Genomic DNA, 14,102 nt, shown 5'->3' on the forward strand with positions numbered 1-14,102 from the left:
CTTTGAAGTATGAGGTTTCATATCACACAGATATATGTGCAAGGGTTATGTGGCAGTGCAAGTGTGCCTTCAAATGCCCATAGGGTATTTAGTTTGGGTCTTGTGATCGTAAAGAGCCATGACCCAATGGGCTGGTTCAGCCATGTGTTGAGGGTATGGCTTTCATCCTGTACAGAATTGAATGTGTGTCAGCATAAGTGGAACACGTGCATGACTGGGGGAACACATGGTCTGTTATTGGAGTGGCATGTGTGAGTGAGGGCATGGCATGTAATGACATGGCATTAGAGTATGTTATAGTGACGTGTGTGGCTGTTGTGCTGGCATTGAACAATTGCTCCCTGCCTCTCTCTCTCTCCGACCCTGTTTCTCACTATCCCACCCTCCCTCCCTCTACTCCTCTGTCTTTGTGTGCATCAGCATCATCTGACGAAGGAGAAGGGGCACCGGCGAGTGGGGAAGCTGCATCCCACAGGACCCAGGAGGCTGATACCAGCAGAGCTGAGGGAACCAGTGGGACAGAGGGTGAGGGGAGCACCACGGGGGAGACAGTATCAACTACACCATCATCAGATTCTTCCTCCGATGGTGACTCCCTGGTGGTGGCGGAACCTTCAGGCCCTATGCCTACACCATCCTTGTCTGCCACCCCCTTACCAGCACCGCCCTCCCTTTAGCTCCCCACCGAGTTGCTCGTGCCTGCTCACCCAGGAGGGTGGGCATCTCCTTCGCCACAGGCACCTCTGCCCCAGTCAGCCCTGCTGCCCTCAGTGAGGAAGCTATTGACCTCCTGAAGTCTATCTCTGTTGGGCAGACAACCATCGTGAATACCATCCAGGGACTGGCATCTCAGATGCAATAGTCAAATATGTTTGTGGTTAGGCATTCACAGTGCTCTGTCTGCCCTTCAGAGATCGTTTCAGGCTCTGGCCTCCTCATTGACGGCAGCCAGTGTTCCTTCTTCTTCCATCCACTCCTCCAACTACCTGTTCCCACTCCCACATCCCTCTCCCATATCCCATCCAAAGCACACTTTCATACCAGCATGCATCCCCTCCAAGAGACCCAAATCACGTGTACCACAAACGCCGCCACCGCCAAGCACACACCCAACATTCAAATACACACACAACAACATCCACTCCCTACACTGACTCCCCCACCTCCTCCTCCCTCAGAGTCACATCGCCACTCACACCTGCAGACACCACATCATCAGTATCAGGTCCAGCCACATATGCAGTCACTGCCACCATCACCACAGCAGCAGACCCCTATACATGCAACCCATACACCACATCCGCACAAACCACAACAGTCAACACAACCACATGCAGCACATCCACCCTACCTGCCCACAGCACCCCAACATTCACTTACACATCCCCCCTGCCATCTCCCTGTGTCTCTTCCCCTCCTCCTCCCAGTACACCTATACGCCCACACTCATCCACCCAACGCACACCCAGCACACACATATCATCCACCCACACACGCGCCAGCCCCCAAACCACATCCACGTACACACCTATCAACCATCCCCTCTTCCTCCACTCCCAAACGCCTTACCCAAAACCTACCCGCTGCCCCGAAAAAAAGATTCCTTCTTGAGTTGTCCCTGTTCCCGTCCCCTGGTCCAGTCCCTGTTCCCCCCAAATGCCTTGCTACCCTTCCCAGACCCCTGCCTTCCACTTCCCTGTCCTCCTCTGGGATGAGCCATTCCCTGCAGTCTGCAGTGCTGCCACAGCAAGCAGACCTGCCCCTCACACCTCCAGCCCTGGGACAACTCCATCTGGGTCCCCTGCGGTCATAGCCTCCACCGCAGTCCCACCAAAGAAGGGAGGAAAGAGGGGCAAAGCTAAGGTGTCCCCCCCGAAAGCAGGACAGTAAGGAGGGAAAGTCTAAAGACAACAGAGGGGACCCCCTCATCGAAACCCTGATCACACTCCCCCCAGCCCCATCCCTGGGCTGCCTGCAAGCCCCATTGATGCCCCTGCTCTGTGGAGGTCTGCAGATTGCAGTCAGGAGTCAAGTTGGGCACTACTCATATGCCGAGTGTGCCTGGGACATTTGGACCACATATGCAATGGGGCTTGTGGCATTTTGTGAATAGTTTTTTTTTTTTAAGATTTAAAAATACCAAATGATATTTATGTACAACGGCACCGTTGGTGTCGATGCTACATAGATTGTCCTGGCTTGACTTGCGCATGTATGTGTGGTGACTGTGCATTTGTGCGTGTGTGTGTGTGTACTTATGTCCTTCTCTCCAGTGTGTGCTAGGGTGGGGTACTTACGACTGGTGTCTATGTTGGCATCGCTGGTCCTGGATGTCAATGGCCAGCAGGAGCATTGGAAAGACTCTCAATCTGCGTGCCATGGTGCCTTTGGACGTGCGTGTTTTCTGTTCCCGCCATGGATTTTGTGGTGGTTAGACCGCCCTGGAAGTCCTGATGGTGTTCAACCTCATAATACGGTGGGTGGAAACTGTCTGACCGCCGGCCTGAAGAGGCCTTCCACCGCCAACACTGGTCCGTCCACAATGGAGGTCCAGACGGAAACTTGACTGTGTTCTGCAGGTGCCTTACCAGTAATCGTAATATGGCAGTCTACGCGGCCAGGCCCGCAGCGGTGCAACTGCCATCTCCAACCCGGCGGTCCACTGACCGCCAAACTCGTAATGAGGGCCTCAGTCTGCATGGCTTCCTGAATAATCAGCCCAAACGTGCACTGACAAGTACAATTCGGAAGCACTGACAGAGCATCTGGCTAGCTCAAACTGGATCACACAATATTCGTCGTAACATAAACTTAACTTACCTCGAAGAGTCAGTAGTGCTATTAGAAAACAATTAGCATTGTGGACCACACACAACAAATAAATATTATTCACCAAGCCCGACACCTCAACACCCATCAGGTCCCGCTTGTGGTCCAGTATATCCACCTAATGTTGTGTCAACTGCTGCTGGGTGCGCTGGACCCCAGTGTCCCAACGCATCAACTGGTGCCCCATCCCTGACAACAGTCAACGCTCCCAAAGGGCATTAAACTCTCTCCCAGGCCTGCCCCCAACACGAGGGGTGGTGGCGCTACACAAAAAAGACAAGTGCTGCCACCTCTGCCTCGGTAAAAATGGGGCAGGGGTGCAACCCTTGGCAGCGCCGAGGTCCGCAAGGTAAGCGGCTAGCAGCCACACAGGCGCCGCCACTCCCTCTGCCACCCTGCTCTGCCATGGCACTGGGTGGAAAAAAGAAAGGGGAAGAAATAGAAGGAAGGAAGAAAGAAAATATAAAGCAGTAAAGGGAAAAGCAAAAAAGAAGTATTCAAAAACTCACAAAAACACCTAAAAAAAATTACAGATAAGACACACACTCATGAAATAAAGGAAAATGAGTGGTAGCTAATTTAGAAAAGGGTAGGATTACTTAGATTTAAGGAGGATTATATGTTAGGCCCAGCACCATGCACAGAGAGACATAGAAAAAAAAATTACCCTGTCTAACCGAAACGTGTTGTGCCATTTGTGTGATATTTGCAACACGAGAATGCGAATCATGCTCTTAAACGTGAAAAACGTAGCGCGAACGGGCACACCGAGCAACTCTGCCCACTGGTGGAGTGCCATGGAGCTTGCAGAGTTTTTTAACTACTTGAGGAATTCTGCATAGTGGTATCCGCAAGCTCCACTCTACCCTAGTTGTGATCCATGGAAGCAGAGCATCGATTCAACTACCTAAAACCAGAAGCACTCACGGGATGCCGCCAGACTCAGGAATACTTAACGTACAACCGGAGGAGCGCTATGGATGCACTTTGTGGAATTCTGCATAGTGGGACTCCACAAGCTCCACCCTACCCTAGTTGTGACCCATGGAAAGAAGAGCATTGATTCAACTACCTAAAACCAGAAGCACTTGAGAGGTGCCGCCGGACTCAGGAAGACTTACCGTACAGCAAGAGGAGCGCTGTGGATACCTGCTGCCTTGCCCGCAGCATCCAGATTTCTGCTCAGCACTGTGCCACTGACACACGCCAGACCTTCAAAATCTCAGCTCCGGAGACAGTAAGACTGATTACCAGGACACTGATACTCTGGGGAAACTTGCTCTGACTAAAGCGCTACCATGCTGAGATCCTTTAACTTTTATGAAGTCATCATTAAATTCCTAAGACTTGTGCTTGTTAGAATGGCCTAGCCCGAATGTGGTCTCATACAAATGGGGAATAACCACAGTCCTTTGAAAGGGAAGTGGGACTCTGGGACTTACCAGGACAATAGTACGATGCCAACCTTACAAAGTCTGTGTATATTATTTGTTGTGTGCCATATTTCACATTGTGTTTATATATAAATACTTTTTCATAAAGCAAGTATGAACATTTTTTAACCTACCTCACCCCAAGAAGCTTTGGACTGCTTGAGCCACGCTACCACTGAGAGTCAAGTGCTTAAGAGGTAGTGCTTGGCCCAGTTACACAGAGCCAGTAGTAGGTCTGGCCCTGGGACATCTGGAGTAAAAGTCCTCAACCATCACAGTGGGGCCAGGTAGCTCCTTCTTGCACTGCGGCCCAGTAAAAGAGGATCTGACAGTTTATTTTCCAAATACTTTTTACTCAGGAAACACTGAACACAATTTCAAAAGAATAAGGAAGTGTCAGAATGTAAAGGAAGCACTTGCCAAGGCAAAATTTACTTCCACAGGATTCAGCCATGTGGTTGTATGTAGTAGTCTAGGGTGCACATTTATGGGTCTCCAGAAGAAGTGCCATGCTAAGTATGTCATGCTAAGTACACCCACTGCCTCGAATGCCACCTGTGCGTGTACAGCAGATGGCCTTCTCCCAGTGCCATAAAAGCCTTTGTGTGCCAAGTCTGTGCTTTCATGCAATAGTTGGTCTGCAGGAGATACAACCCAAAAAAAACTCCTAAACTATATTCCTGTTGTGTTTTTACAGAGAAGCTGGGAAATGGGAAGCAACACAGCACTAGATGGGGAGTCTATGAGAGGGGAAAGCAGCACATGAGGGAGAGCTCTACAAAACGCATGCACACTCATCAAGTGCTCTTTAAAAAAAAAGATAAAAAGTAGTTCCTAGATGACAGCAGTGGAAGGATACAAGTCAGCCAATCATAAATATTAGACAGAGGCTATGCTCCAAAGGGGGCACAAACACATGTAGAGAAAGGCAAACTATAAAATAAGACAAGCAAATGAGAGTGACAAAGACAACCAATGGTAAGTAATGGTGGAATGTAACCAACTGTAAATATACAAGTGTTTCTCAAACAGACCGCTTCCACTGTCTGATTGGTGAGATCTAACTACATATCCCCAGAAGTAAAGTACGGCTGGCACAAAGGAGTGATTGGTATTACCCAGGACATACAGTCACTTGAGAGCTATGCTTTAACAAAGCAGATTGAATTTGCCCTACTTTTTGTACTGATTAATCATATTGTAAAGCTGATTTAAACGAGAGCATAGTTAAGCAATTTACACTACATTGTGGGTATTTCTCAATGTAAGAAAGGTGTTTCCATAATGATATGCTGTATTACTGGCTACATGAAGGAACTTTGGGGAGATGCTATTTTGTTTGAGAAATGTGATATTAAGTTCACCTGGGATAAGGTAGGTCAGCAATTGGATACCCTGCTGTTAAGAGTTGCCCACAAATTGGAGGTCAAACACCCAAAGCCTTCCAGAGCCTGCTCTGTCCTTCCTCCAGCTGAAGATAATACAATGAATGCCAGATGTCCCCATGTCAACAGGAAATTAAATGGGTGGTCCCGTCTTGAGCCTTCATCCATTTAACAACAAACTTCCTAATGGAGACACCATCATCTGGACTAAATTACTAGAGAACAGTTTACTCTTCAATTACAAATGTATGCTTCTTGGCTCTAACTTTTCCTTAATAAATTGCCAAGAACAATTCACCTTATTTGAAATTTGGAATACCATTTCTTTTCTATAATAAGATTCAAGTTCCAAACCCTGTCATTGTATGAGGAGGACCATGATGAAAAAATGAAGTGGCCTGTGTCTTCTCTGACTGACAGCTAGTCGCAACTTTTAAGCCAAGAGCCCTAAGAGTTCTGGGTGCTTCCCAGGCCATTACCTTGCATAGGGTAAGGGATAATTTCGGAGATTTATTTCATTACATGAAAATAACTGCATGCTTTACTCATGGAGTGTCACTCATAAGGCGCTGAAAAGTCACATCAAAACGATGGAAATGTAACATATAGGCAATCTGAAAACAAGGCAGCATCCAGTTCACTGAAGTAAGAACCAACAGATTACAAATGGCAGCAGTCAAACCTCAACGCATCATTGCACCATTATCAGGAATAATATAACATTTCCTTACTATCATGAAGGAAAGTTTCAATTCTTTTAAGGACATGGAGGTGAGGATTATGTTTATTTCTTTAATTTTATTCACTAGACAGCCTTTAACAATAACCCCTAGATTCAAAGACTACATATCCCATGAGTCTATGCTATAACTCAATATACCAGCCATAGAGTAAGTCCCATATATTCAGCAGCAAAGAAAAGCACTGCCTTTTTCTTCGTGCAAAACATCCTGATCAGAGCATTTATTTCAGAATTCTCACTTCTGTTCTGGTTCTAAGGAAAAACAAGACATAAAGCTGTAAACCATAATTCAAATTATCTATCAGTGTTTTCAAAACATTGAAAGAAGTCAAGGTATCCTTTAATCTATGTACGAAAAACATTGCAATAAATTATAAACCATTGGTATCATTGTAGTATTCGTAAATATACTTATCCAGAACACTCTAAGCTTCATACAATAAAGGGAGAGTGATAGTATGAATCAATTTGGGAGGGATAATTCTCGCCTCTGTGGCCTTAATAGAATTGAAACTTTCCTTGAAGATAGCTAAGAAATGTTATAGTCTATGTCAGGAACAGAGGCTCAGATTATTCTAGTTTATAGCTGTTTTACAACCAGTGATGACATTCATGTGATCAGTTTAAAGTAAAAGGTCTTAAACGTAGAGTCTGAAAACCAATTAAGTGCTCTGAGAATATCTTCCAAGCAGCCCCCTAGGGAGAAGAACTTCAAAGCCATGGCTCCCCTAGTGGAGTGAGCCCAAAGGCAGATGTGTCAATACCAGCTTCCTGTAGAACCCATTTCACCAAAGAAGCAAAAGTACTTGCAGAAACTGGTTTGAAAGTTTTCTTAAGGGATATATATAGATGTGCCATCCCAGGAGGACGATAGTCTTCGGTCATGGCTTCGTAAGCTCTCAGGCAGTGAACCACACACCATTTGGGGTGATAAGGAAAAGCAGGGTAATGAACCACTCTGGTATTGGACTTAGTGCGTCTAGAATGGTGAATGATACCCCTTACAAGGTAAACAAATGTGCTGTAATATCTAGGGCCTGAACATCAGACACTCTCTTACAAGAAATGAGACATAACAGCATTGCCAGCTTACCTCTTAGTGCTTTATGTGACAAGTATTGGTTATCTTGCCAGGACCAAAGCATTTGTAGTACTACATTGACGTCCCAGAGGGAGGAATAATGCAGTCCAGGTGGAAAAGACAAGTGAATACTCCCCAAGAGTCAACAGACCAGAGGATGTTCAACCACCGGAATGACATGAAGAGGCACACATCCTGCTGACATCGTTACTCTGCATGCATTAATTGTGCGATACGCCAACCCCTTGCCAGCCTATTCAGACAAGAAGTTGGCAATATGTACTACATCTGCCCCATGGGATCAAGGTCCCTTTGCAGGCACCAGTGTGACCATCTACGCCAGGCGGAACCGTATCTCTTGACCTTAGAGTCAGCCCACGATCTTCTGATAAGAGAGAAGCAGCCTGTGTCAAAAAGCCTGGGACGTCCCAACATCCCCTGTAATCTTGCAAACCATCAGCAGGAGAGTTCCATCCTGAACCAGCTGGTGCAAGTTGCATGACAATCCATCAGCAGATGAGGAGTCTGGGGAAGCAGGATTGGAAATTCCATGGAAAGTTCCAGAAGCCCTGGATACCAGACTTGAGATTTCTATAGCAGTCTCACAGGTTCACCTCTAACTTCTTCCATTTGACTAGTGTCGTGAGTCTGGCGATCATCGAGAAGGGAGGAAACGCATAGCCCCAAATCTGACTCCAGGCTTGGAGGAAGGCATTTATTGCTTCTGCTTGAGTGTCTGGGAGCCAACTAAAGAAGAAGGTAGTTAAAGGGTGAGTCTTGATGGGAAAAGATCCACTTGGCATGGACCCCACTGAGCCATAATTCTCTGAAATAGAAAGGGATCTAATTTCCATGCACTGTAATTCCTTCAGATGTCTGCATTGCCAGTGAGGTCTGATTGAGCTTTCCGGTAGATATTCCGCTGTCACCGACAACTTGTGCTCCAGGCAATGATTCCAGAAGTCTCTGGCCAAATCCGCCAGTACCTTGGCCTGGTTACTCTCCAAACAGTTCACATACCGCACAGCTGAGATGTTGTCTATCTTTGAGACAGCCGTATGTATGAGAAGTATCTTTTTCTGGGGTAGTCAGAGTGACTGTCACACCATATCAATCTCGAAGCCCAAAAAGGGCATTTGTTGAGCCAGCACAAATTCTGATCTCTGAACATTCACAATGAACCTCAGATCTTGAAGGAGGAATCTTGTCACTTGTACTGATGCATTTAAAGAATGTCATCCAGGTACACTACGAGTCTGACCCCCCGTCCACGTAGCCATTACATGGCGGGCTGTAGCACCTTGGTGAAGCAGCAGTGTGCGGACAACAGACCCATAGGAAGGCACATGAACTCGAAGACCTGCTTCCCACATTCCAATGGCAGAAAATGTCTGTGAGGCAGAAAAATCAGAACAGTGAGGTAGGGGTCCTTCAAATTGAGCTTCACCCACTAATCGTTGGGCGACAGAATCGCTCTGAAGAGGTTAATGCCCTCTATTTTGAAAAGGCAAAACACAACCAACCTGTTGAAGTATTTCAAATTTATTACCAATGGGTTACCCTTGTCCTTCTTTTCCAGTAGGAAGATATTGCTCAGGCACCTCTTGGAGTGAAGGAGGGAATGGGTAATTGATCCTTTCTCCAGAAGCTCTGACATCTCTTGGTCTACCACCCGCATCCCTTCCTCAGAGAACATCAAGGGTCTGGGACGGGAGCGTTGACAGGGAGTACCGTAAAACTCTGTGGAAAACCTTCACTGTTTGGAGCACGGAGGCATCACCTGTTATGGACGTCCAGTTTTGACTGAACCACTGCAACCTGCCCTATTCCGTGTAGGGAAGAAAGAATATTGCTTACTGGTGGTGCCACATAAACCATTGCTGGCTCCTCAGAGGGTAAAACCCTCCAAACTTCCTCTGGTCCTGCCACTGGATGAAGCGCTTGGTTTGGAGTTTGTGGGGGTTAGAGTTGTGCGCCTGACCAGAGAAGTGCCCCCACCTCATCCGGCCCCTTCAGAAATCTTCTGGCTGAAGACCTTCCGGATGTATTATTGCGCCTTGTCAAGTGACGAGAATGTATTGACAAACCTGGAGAGCTCCTTAATGAAAGGTTCTCCGAAGAGACCCCGATTTACCACTGGACCTGATTCCGTAGTGGTCAACTCTCCCAGCCTGGGATCGATCTTGATTAGGAGTGAAAGCCTGTACTCCATTGATAGGGCACAGTTAGTGTTGCCTAAGAAACACTGGGGTCGCTAAACTCAGCCTGATAGAGTAGTCAGATCAATCATGCGGCCAGCTTCTTTGGCATCCTCTGCCATATCCAGAATTTTTGTAAGGGGCCCCCAAGATGTCAAGGCCCTTCTTTGGGTCCTTAATGAATTTGGTGATGATTATTGCCATCTTGGTATTGATTTCAGGGGTACATGCCACCTTAATGGCTAATGAGGGTCTAGGGCACTGAGCTGTCCCCTCAGACAACCCTGCACCTCCAAGTCCATGGGTTTCCCAATGCGGCTGGCCACATATCACTCCTTAGTGGCAGGGACCCAGTCTGCAGAGCTGTGGTAAATATCGTCCAGGTTACCCATACCCGATACTCCCACGGAGTGCTGATCACCCTTATCTTCCATGCTGGGATGGGAGTCCGCTTGGGCCTGGCTCATCACCCAAATCCTGTTCAGACATGTCTGAATCCTCCCTGGCATTGTCATCTGTTCCCTGGTGGGAACAGGAATCCTCATTAGGGGTATTCCTGGGTTTGGAAGAAGCCTTCCTAGGCTTGGAAAAACCTTTCAAAGGCATCAGAGGGGAAGAGGCTGCCCTAACTTTGGTGGCGGGTTTGGCTTGGTTATTGCTTTTAGAGGGCTCCTCAAGTGTCAGTAGGAGGCGCAAGCCTCAGGCCGTCCCCGTCGGGGGGTAAGATACTTTTCAATAATTCTCTTAGGGGCTCCAAAGACCAAGAGACCGCCCTCTCAAAGGATGCATCAATGGCATCCATCTGTTCCTTGTGGATGGGAAGGAATGTCTGCTCTTCCTCTGCAGACTTCCAATAGTCATCAATCGCACCTTGTTCAGATGCAACTGAAATAACTAGACAGGTATAAAAGGAGAAGAATGAGAAAAACATGCTTCTCTCTACACAAGCAGTAATTTGTATGAGCCAATGCTTGTGGGCTACTATCATGCATGCCACTTGGGATCCTAGAAGTTCCCCTATATAATCAGTGGGCAGTAAGGGAAAGACGGCTCTGCAGGAGAAACCACTTATGTGGAGTGAAGATAGCAACTATTGTTGAGGAGACAACGAAAAACCTGACCGTTCCACCTTGTGCACATGCAGGAATGTCTTCCCTTCACTAACGACATGGAAGGAGAAGACGAAGAGCTACCAAGGCAAGCTCCAAATGACTCCAAGAATGTGAGGATAGGGCGCATCCTCCGGTGTTGGGTGACGTGTGCCCCTCCACGCGTCTCGCTACAGTGAGTGAGATGGTGAGGATTGTGGGGAATGCATTGCCTGAGGCAAAGCATCTATCCCAAGAGAAGCGTCTCCACCACACCCCTAGAAGAGCCCAACCGCAACACAAGGTTGCCAAAGTGAGGCTTCACAGCCTTGTGGTGCACACACCACACCGCACCGCATATGAATGCAAATCCTTCATCAAAAGACAGCCAATGCAGCAGTAAAACACACCATGCTAAGTCTACACGTATACTAAGCGCTAACAAATACATTTCCAGCAGCTCAAAGGGCACTTACTAACCAAACATGTGTTATCGTTAGCAAGACATTAAGGAAAAACACTTTTATAGCTGCTGAGCAGTGGAGAAGAGGCAGTGCTTTTCCTTGATATATTTGTTTTATGACTTTTTTATTGAGTCAAATACAAGAACATTAACTTAACATTGCCAGAACAGAGATATGCAGTTGTGAATATATATGAATAGAGAATATTGTATTTATAAATGCATATTAAACATGTAAATGAATTAGGCATATACAGCAATATAGTATCAAAGACTTCAAGTTTGAATAAAGAAAGAAGAAAGAAAAAGGGAGAGGGAGAAGAGCTATAGGGATAGAAAAGGGAATCAAGTGATAGCCATGTGGAGAGAGAGGTAATAGACAGTAGTTACAGCAAATGTAAGATGAAATAAGTATATATATAAGAAGAAAAACATGAAATATTTTGACATTTTTAAAAAGGAGGGGAAAAATCAATTTCCTTCACAGTGTGTGACAGATAGTTACTTTATGGCAACCATAGCTGCTGACGTTTGAAAAAAGTTCCTGTTAAATCAAGCTTGTAGCTGTCAAGTCTATGATGATAACATACAGAATTCCACCACTGTCTGAGAGTAATGTTCTCCGAAGATTTCCAGTTAGAAGTAATAATAGAGATTGCAATAGAAAGCAAGAGATCCACCAATTTTCCAAGAGGCTTGAATGAACTCCAGATTTTGTGTATGCCACCCAAAAACAGTAATTCATTTGACATTGGTAAGGAGACTTGAGCTATTGGTGATATGCAAGACCATATTGAGGACCAAAAAGTAGATAGGGATGGACAAGAAAAAACCATTTGAAAGTCAGTACCCTGCTCACTGTGGCAGCACCAATAATAGTCATTTTGTGTAAGTTTGAGTTTGTAAAGGCGTACAGGAGTGTAGATAAGTCTATTATAAAATTAAATATAGGGTCTGCGTGATGCTTGCAGTGCGTGCAGTGGAATGTATTTTATACCATATTCTATCCCATAAAAAGTTGGCCAAACAACACCAAGATCTGATTCCTACAATGTCTCAATAGGTGATTTGAGTCTAGGTGGAACAGACGTTCTTAAAAGTTTATAAATTTCAGCTGCCCTAGGATAATTAGAAGTTATGATCAGGTGTGGAGATGATGCAAGAGAAGAATGATTGTGATGTATAAGTTTATTGAGGGCCTCTTGGACCAGAGAAGAAAGAATGATATATTTGGATTTCATGCAACTAGGGAAGTTGCTGAGAGAGTAGTAAAAGGGATGAGAGAGTCTTTATGATAGAATTGGGAAATAAGAAGAATACCTTTAGTCATCTTAGCCTTCTAACACAAGGTTTTACCTTGTTTCCTAAGAGAACTAATGTGCCAAATAGGACAGTTAAAGAACTGTTTAACGGGGGTATAATGCAAAATAAAAAAAAAAGGTTTCAGTAAGTTTACTGAATAGGAGAAATTGCTAGGCAACCAGAATTTTTGGGGGGTTAGACATAAATATAATAATGTGTTTATGGGAAAAGGGAGAGATAAATGGTTCTTCCAAAGAGAACCATAGCTTTTGAGGTGCATCATTGAGTGTAGATAAATAGGGTTGTATTTGCTTAATGCCAAAAGATTTGCGATAAGTTAAAAAGTCTGGAAAATTACCTCCACCTTGTACTTTAGGAATTTTTAATTTTGAGAGAGAGATTCAGGGTTGTTTACCGTTCCACAGGAACTTAAATATAATTTTATCAATTGAACTAAAAAAAAGCAAGTTTAGGTATCTTAATAGGAAGCATCATAAGGAAGAAGTTAGTGATAGGAAGAAGCATCATCTTAATGGTGTCCAAGCGGCCCCACCACGTGAGATATAATGGAGACCGTTTCTGTGTGAGATCTACAAGCTTTGCAGATAAGATTTCTGAATTAGTCTTTAGTGTATCCTTGAGTGTAGTGCAGTACCATACCCCCAGGTATTTCAACTTAGAAGAACTCCAAGATAATCCTGCATCAAGGAAAACAGAGCCAGTGCAATTAACATTAAGTGGTAAAACCACTGTTTTGTCTTTATTATGTTTACAGCCAGATACATCAGAATATAAGTTGAGCTCATGCAGGAAGCGAAGTTTTGGGATGAGACATGAACAAAAGAATATCATCAGCAAATGCCATAAATTTTATGTGTGTATTATTAATTTGAAACCCCGTAAATTGTTCAGAAGTTTTTAATTGGTATAGAAAGGGTTTAAGAGCCAAAATAAATAGTAAAGAAGATAATGGGCATCACTGACAAGTGCCCCTTCAAAGAGGGAAAAAAGGACATCGGATACCATTTGTTATAACCGTGGAACATGCTGAGGAATAAAGAATAGATATAAAATGTCATTCCAATGCACTCGACAAGGAACCCCAGTATACCCCATCGAAGGCCTTTTCCGCATCCAATGAAAAATGTGCCAGAGGAATCTTAAGTTTAGAGGCCATGTTAATAATATTTTAAAAAGAACAAGAATTATCTGCTACATTTCTATTAGGGATAAAACCAGACTGATGAGAATCAATAAGGTCAGGTATATATATGGGAGTAAACGGAGAGCTAAAACTTTGGCATAGAGTTTACAATCAGTATTAATTAAAGATATCATTTTATATATTTAGTCGTATCCCGATCTTTTTTGGGAATAAGACAAATCATGTCCTCCGTAAATGAGCCAGATGCAGAACCTGACTTTATAAAGTAATTAAGTAATTGAAAGAATTTAGGGAAGAGAGACTTAGCAAACTGAATAAAGAATTCTACTGTGAAGCCACCTGGGCCTGGAGCCTTACCCTTGAGGAGAGATTGTAAAGCTGTATATAGTTCAGTAAGTTGTAGGGGTTGGTCTAAA

Source organism: Pleurodeles waltl, chromosome 7, assembly GCF_031143425.1.
Source record: "Pleurodeles waltl isolate 20211129_DDA chromosome 7, aPleWal1.hap1.20221129, whole genome shotgun sequence".
NCBI lineage: Eukaryota > Metazoa > Chordata > Amphibia > Caudata > Salamandridae > Pleurodeles > Pleurodeles waltl.